An 8,243-nucleotide genomic window follows, 5' to 3' on the forward strand; every position below is an offset into this window, starting at 1 on the left:
CACACACACACACACACACACACACACACACACACACACACACACACACACAAGAAAACTTACAAAATCCAGAGCAGAGCAGTACAATTTCTATTACTTTTACTTTAAAGGCTCCTGTTTCTGTATATCTGAGATTGTGTGACTCCACCAGCATTCAGTTTGGGAAATCAGAGTTTGGAGGATTGATCCAAAGCCTTTTTTAAAAAGTGATCCAGGAGGTCACTTAGGTTATATTGGAAACAACACTCTCTTCCTTCCCATGACATTTTCCTGCTCGGGGTTGCCACAGCAGATCAAGTTCTCTAATACACCCTCCCATATGGGCTCTTCTCGCTTTCATTTAAATCAAGTTGTTTTATTACTATGGTTGAGGGGTACAACAACTCTGAATGTTCACACAGTTATTCACATATTGACTTTACATTTTTAAAGTAGGTTTACACAAGCATCTGTGAACTTTTTGTCAAGTGCTTCCCAGAGTTAAAAAAGATATGCCTCTGCAACTTACTCAAAATGTAAATAGGATGAGGGTACCCTGGGTCAACTCTCCTGTTTTTACTAAATCAATTCCGGTGGAAGTGTTTTAGAGTGCTTCTCTGATATCCTTCCAAAACCTTGCACTGCAATTAAATGAGGCACCCAACCACCTTACCGTCTCACCAAACACTGTTGAAAAATAAAACAATAAAAAAAAAGGAATATTTGTAACCCAGTGGAACAGTGAAGCTGTGCATAGTTTTAAGGCCTTATTTGTCTAAATGACCAGTATGGTGCACATGAAAAGGATCCACTTCAATATCGCTCTCAGCTGTAAAACCTTTCACAAGATGAGGCAAAACTTTTTGTCATAGTTGTTAAGAAAGACGCAAAATCACAATCTATGTTAACAAACATTTTACACTTCACTGCAGCATATGATACATATGTTTCTCATGTTTCTCAAAGGCATTATTTCTTTCTTATACATCTGCCTGTTGGTTAATGCTGACTATCTACCAGTTGTACTGTTACACACCCATTCCCTTCCTCGCCATTTGTTTTCCTTCTATCTGTGCTTGAATTGACCCAGTGTATGAACTTGATATGAATAATCACAACATGTTTTTTAATTTAAGCCTCTTTGTTTGAATATGTAAATCCCCATACTCCTCATATGTTGTTCACATGTATTTTATATCAAATTTGGTGGGAGATCTCATATTTGGGCTCTTTATTTCCAGAGACAAAACAAAAGAGATGGTAAAATGTGAAAAAAACAAGAACTGATTGAATAAAAGTCCTTCAACTTGATGAATCCTCAAAAGTGTCTTTGTTCGACATATCAGCCTGGACTGATGCTACTGAGATGAATACGATATAGTCTCATTGATGCTGATATTAGATCCTTCTCTGGCTGAATAAATGAAAATAAATGACAATATGATGCAGATCATTATTTGTCACTATCACACTGACAACAGCATTGTGAGCAGCTTGATGTGCATTTATCCAAAATCATTGTAACCATCTGGGGGTTTTTCTGGCGTCTCCACAATGTTAAAATATTTCAGTGTAGTCTCCATGTGCGTCTACACTTCTGCTGCAGCTCTGTGAGTGATACTAATGGAGTATGTGTCTGCACTCTGGTGCTTGTTGTATTGATTAATGTGTGTCTATGTGTATTTTTTTTTTCTTTAAGTCCCTGCCTCTTCCCTCTTTTTTTTTTTTTCCTGTCTTTTGTCCACGTTTCAAAAAACTGAGCCGGGTTGCTATGGAGACCAGGATACGTTTGTAAAAAGGAAGTGGCAAAACATAGAAATGTGCATGTGAGGAGACTATGTAACACCGTGCACATCAGACTGAGGCTAAAAGCGTGTTCTTCCAAATGACTTCTTTTCCAATCCAATAACACACGAGTCTCATCCAATCACTTCGTCTGTCGTTTGTGTTTGCAAAATATCTGCAATATTAATGAAAACCTTCAGGCTGCATAATACCCGAGTATGCTGACCAACCTTTGTTCATCACAGACAAACTCAGGGTGTGATCTTTCACGTGTTGACAGGGGTTAAGCGACTCGCCAGTGATAATACAGCCATTTCAGGCACTCCATCACCTGATAATCACATTACACTGGTACTCCATTGCTTCCACTCGCTCCTGGTAATCTTGTTAAATTCCCTGTGATTGGGCCTGCAGTGACATAGACGAATGACGGGGAGCCAGCCGCATGTGAAGCCGAGCCCTCTCCATCTCTGCCCAAAGGTTTTCAAGTGCATTAAGCTATTGTCAGGTAACCATGGAGCTACATGGGCACACAGGTAGTGAAAGGCACAGGTAGCTCTAATAACGGCTCTGTCCATTTGCTATTGAAAGAGATTGAATAAAGAAAAATACACAGTATTGGGTTTTTATTCACTCTGTTATCTTTCTTTCTTCATATTATTACTTATTTGTAAGGCAGATTATATTACAGCACAATGGCTGCTCCCTACTCCATTAAAGTAAACATGTCTCCTCCTTTTTCTGTTTCCTTTTTAGTCTGGCACCTCAGGCTTGCGAGCAAGTTGCTGTGCTGCCCTCTGGTGTCTAATTATTAACATATTTCCATTTAACATAGCAGGGCATGCTGGTTTACTTCACATAGACAAATACAAGAACATTGAGGATAATAGCATGTAGATAGATATTCCACAAGTTTCTGACATAGACTCAGAGGTAAAGTACAGTAATTTCCTAGCTCTTGTTCCTGGAGTGAGTCATTTAGATGCTGACTCTGACAGGTATTTTAATTAAAGCAAAGGTCTGCCCTGCAGCCACTGACCGCCTGGCCTGACAGCCTGCACAGAGGTAACCAGCATTCTTCTGTCACATGTCAGACTGGCTGACATATTATTTATTATGAATTCTTTACACAGCTTCTCACAGCCATGACACATGTTCATACAGAGGAGTGAGTGTTTATAAGAACATTTCATGATTTCAATCACAGTTATTCCCTCAGATTTAAAAAAAAAAAAAAAAAAAAAAAGGCAAATAGGGGAATTTCTTCACATTGTAGTGTAATTACAGATTTTCTTAGAATACAACATAGTTACACAGAGATGTTGATGAAATCCTTTTGATATTTGAAGTTCATTTTGTCTACATAATGTACACTGGTACCATTTGACACTGACATTCCTTTATTTTTACCAAGACAATGGATCAAACCTTGAAACACGACAACTTTCTAAAGTCAGGGGACACAAAAACTGAATTGGAAGTGAACCCTATTTTACACTACTGTGCAGCCCAGTCATGCACTTAAGTGAGACAATTAAGCATGTCTACATAGTGTATTATAGATAACTGCAAGCTTTTCGTGCTGTTTAAACCATGAAAATGATGACATGGTTCCAATTTAATGGTGTTAAACACATACACTGGAGGGAAAAGGTATCTATTACATTCAGATTTCAACATGGCCAAAATGATAAATGTGCAGTGTTGTGACATAACATAGAAGAAAAGACCCATGCATATATCTGTAAACATTTTTAAAATCAATTAAATCAAGAGAACCTCATTCCAACTCAATATGAGATCTGCTTTAATCTGACAGAATGATAAAACACTTGTGAGTCTCTAATAAGTGTGTCCCCATCTGATGGGCCTGGGGTCCTCTTGACCCTGGGGACCAATTTGAGTGGTACACAGCACATGGTGCAATGTGAATTATGAGCCCTCCCCCGGCCTCCTACCACCACCACCACCATCGCAGAGGGGATAAGAGGCAGGCGGATTAGGGGTTCAGTTGTCTTGGCAACTCAAGATGCCATCTGTCATGTGTGTACTGATCCACATCGTGTAGCTCAGACATTGTTTTAATCAATCACTTTCTCAATGCCTGACAGACCTCGTGTTAAAATACAAGAACTAACCAGAAGGGCTGATATATGAAATGGATTTTCATGGAAATGTTACACGTACATTCATTTGTATTGAGCCATCTTTGGGGTTTTAAAATACACAGAGATTGTTATATCACCTTCAGTCTACTGCCTTGCACATGGAAAGTTTGTTTTAAATAAAATGTTATATCATATATAGAATCACATTATTATTATTATAATTTTTGTTTTGTTTTTTTGGTGAGGTGTTTCATTTTTTTTAAATGAGCAACTGTGCCTGCTTATACCATGTGGTTTGATTTTACAGTCCAGAGAGCATTCCAGATGCCACAGGACTCTTTATTGAGTCAGTGTGTTGCTTCTGACTCATTGTTAAGTTGGTTTAACAGGTCTTTAAAACGTCATCAGTATGTCCGCTATACCATACCAGCTCAATAGGCCCTCACAGCTTCTAAACAAAGACAGGCTCTGATTTCCATGCTACTCGCTCTCTTTCGAGGTAACAGTTCACAAAAAAAAAAAAAATGGCTATATTTCTTTTGAATAAGATGTTTTGAAATCTAATATGGGTGTATGATGTGAGACTTATGCACCAGCACATACTGTCATTAATTTTCCCAATAGCGTGGGTCAGATGAATGCTAACAAGTGCAAATGAGCAGGAGGCAGCAGGGAGGCGTACTGATGGAGAGAAGGGGAGTGTCTGATAGACGGAGTAACATGAGGGACTTACACTCCTGAGACAAGCTGCAAATGAACCAGCAGCCACACCTGGGACCCACACACACACACACACACACACACACACACACACACACACACACACACACACATGTGTGTGTGTGTACCTGATTGATTGAGGCCCTGAAGCTGCTTTCAGCTTTCTGTTAAATGAATGAAAAGCATAATATATTTTGGAGGATGTATAATTAACATCCAAGCCTCCCTGGCAACAGTAATGAAAAAATTATTGAACGCATAATAAATATTTGCAGTAAGTACAGATAATGAGCAGTTTTTAATTCAGCCTAATAAAGGACCTGAAATGAACTCAATCCATGGGAGTGGCCCTCGTATGGCATCATGGCACCGTCCATTTAACTGGAGAAACAAGATATAGGTAAGGTAATTCTGGTAGAAATAGCTACCTGGTTCATTAAGAATACTTACATTCTCATAGAGCTCATTTCGACCCTGATAAAGATCTGTGGTGGATTTAATGTTTGTTTGTTTTTTTTCCAATCAAAAGAAATAAACAAAAATCATGCTACCTTCAACAAAAGACATATTTCTGTATAAATCCAGATTTTTTTATGTTTTATTTTTATTCATCTCTTGCATATTAAAATGTTTATCCATAATACCATATGCTTAGCTTTCAGTTTGGGAAACAACTTGTTATCCAAGCCTCAGTTTTCATTATTTTAGAGTCCAATGGAATTGTGATACAACTGCAATGCCAAAAATGTTGGGATGGTGAGCAAAACAGAAATACCTACAGGATGCCATTATTTGCAAGCACCCACATATATTTTAAGGCACTATCAATGTTTATTAGTACATAAAGGTTTCAGAACAAAGTAGTCTCAGAAAGGCATGATTTATCTCAGCAAGACATTGGTAAACCACATAAAGCAACCGCATGTGGGGCTTCCTGCAGTCCACACCTTTCACCGAGAGAAAACAACACATGTGAGAAGAATCATATGTCACTGAAGAATGGGACAATGCTTCTCTTTCAAAACTCCAGCTACTGGTCTCCTTTTGTCTATGACTTTTACTGTCGTTACGAGACGAGGGAAACATGTTGATAAACAAGGCCCTGTTACAAATTCAAAGCCAAACAAGAAGTGAGTGAGGTGGTTTGTTTTTTTAGATGCATATGGACTTCAACGGCTTTAAAAAAATAACACTTTAAGATGTGACAAAGAAGAGAAAATCATTCAACCACACAACTCTTACATGGCCTGAAAGCTGGGTGGTTCGTTGGACCCAGAGGAGCTCATGCTTCTTCAGTGATGCCAACTGTCACCAAAGCAGGGTTCGAATCCCTCCCAACTACCCCCCCACCACCACCACACCGTAATTGGAATAGCAGAAAGTTTCCACCTCTGAGCCTGGTTCTGCAGGTTGCTTTCTGTTAAAAGAGATTTAATTTTCCCCTTTCTGCCCTCACCCATGCCTGCTGATGTGGAAGTGATGTTTTCTCTGTAGAAGTGCTTTGAGAAGTATGTGTGTTGTATTTAGCACTCCGGTAGATAGATACGATTGAGTTGAATTGAACTTTAAGCTCTCATGATTTAGACTTGACTGCCACCTCATTTGTACAGCATGAAAGATACAGATATTGAACATCATAACCTAATTAAAAAAATGTTTTACATTTTTTTATTCATTTAATTTCTTTAATAAAATTAATTTAAACAATGAAAGAAACCCTATTGGATTGTACTAAGTGTGTTGTCATGGAAATCAAGTTTCGCTTCCTGGTAGCTCTAGTCACACTGCTGACATACCACTCAAAGTGATTGAATTAAATTTGGACGTTGCTTTGCAAAATCTTTCCTCTCCTTTTAAAACTTGACAAAAGTATTTCCGCTGTGGTGATTATTTACTAAGTTCTTTGACGCTCAGAGGCTGTAACTTGACACCAGTTGCAGGCGGGTAGATTGAGCAGAGAGGAAAAGTGACGGCCCCTGTTGCACCCTGAGTGCACTACTGCTCAGATGTGAGGGGCTGAGGGCGATGAACATCTGGTTGTGAGTGATGTGTGAGAGGGAAAACACTCGGCAGAAGACGCTGTGAAGGGAGTTTAGAGATAAAGAGGCATCTTCTTTTAGGATCTGGCAATTCCTCCAAAATTTCCTGTGAGTACATTCTTACATGTGTTTTGAAAATGATGATATACAATGACACTGTAACCATGAAAGAGTATCTCATTCACAAGTGTGCATGTCAGGTTCTTGGTATTAGCGGTGGTTGAATGGATGTTAGTAATGTGATTATGTAGTGTAAAGGGTGATATATTTGCTGAAAATGACAACGCAGGGTTATCAAATAGTTCAAGTAATGTTCTGACATGTATTTGAGTTGTATGACAAGTGAATATGAGCTTTTTCTCTACCTTACACATGTATACAAATATAATACAGAGCATTTTTCAGTTTAACATTGTTCAGATCTATTTACCATCAAACATTATCCTCACTGTCTTCATATTTTCTCACGGAGTCTGAAGAAAGCATGTGTTTAAATATGAGATTAATGAATGAGTTACCACATAAGTGCTCAGTAGCGACGGGGTCATGGAGTCAAAACTTACCGTCTCTCTTCATAGGGGACACAGTTATGATTTATTTGAACTAGTCCAAAAACAACCAGTCACATTTTCCCCAAGATAACTCTGCCAAAATGGTATTTTATTGGGTTTTACTGGAACGTGAGAACAATGTGTCTCTTCTGTTCAGGGCGCATAAACATCAGCAGGTGATAGACCTTTTCATCCTGTATCCTGTGTTGATATGAGGTTTATTTAGTCTAGAAGCAGCGGGGGGCGGGGGTGGGATGGGGGTGGGGGTCAATGGAGTGAGTGTAAAGCTACAGCCGAAACCTACACTTCAACTTCGTTGAAATTCAATGGCTATTATTCATTCACCAGTTTTACATTACATCTGCTAAGCTGTTACAATCAAACAACGGACACCTGAGAACAGCTGAAGAAAGCGTCTGCTACCAGCGGTGCTTGAGGAGTTTCACTTGAACTTATTAATCATGATATTTTAAGAATAGTTCTTTCAGAAAGGTTGACGTTGAGAATACGCAGGGAGCATACAAGAGCTAAATGCACAAAATACACAGGCCGGGCAGGCTGGAGTTACAGGATATTCCTTTTTCAAACAGAAATTGGTTTGTAGAAAGAGATTCTCTTTTGAACCATAAATCTTCCACTGACAAACTCTGGACGTTTTTGAAAAGTAAACACAAGAGCTGTGTCAGCAGGCAGAATTTTGTTAACTAGTTGTGAAGTTAGTTGTTTACCAGACACGAGCTTTGGTTCCATTCTCTGCAGGCGCCGTCGTGAGAGCTGTGCTGGAAGCCACATGCACCCAAGTCATCAATCACTTTGTCTTCTGACACACATCCAGCACACGCTGAGGTATTCCAGCCGCTGCTTCAGCTCAGGTCCATCATTTGGTGCATGTCTTTCAGGGAAGCCGTGTTGTAATTTGATCTATCCCCCCCCCCCATAATAGTCAGCTTGATGGCAAAGATGCATACTTTTATTGCACAAAGACAATTAAAAGCTGTGAAATATCATTGAAGCAAAACCTAAAGTGGAGGTATTAAATATTGTTCCAAGTAAATGAGGTG

This window comes from Blennius ocellaris, assembly GCF_963422515.1.
Source record: "Blennius ocellaris genome assembly, chromosome: 1".
Taxonomy (NCBI): domain Eukaryota; kingdom Metazoa; phylum Chordata; class Actinopteri; order Blenniiformes; family Blenniidae; genus Blennius; species Blennius ocellaris.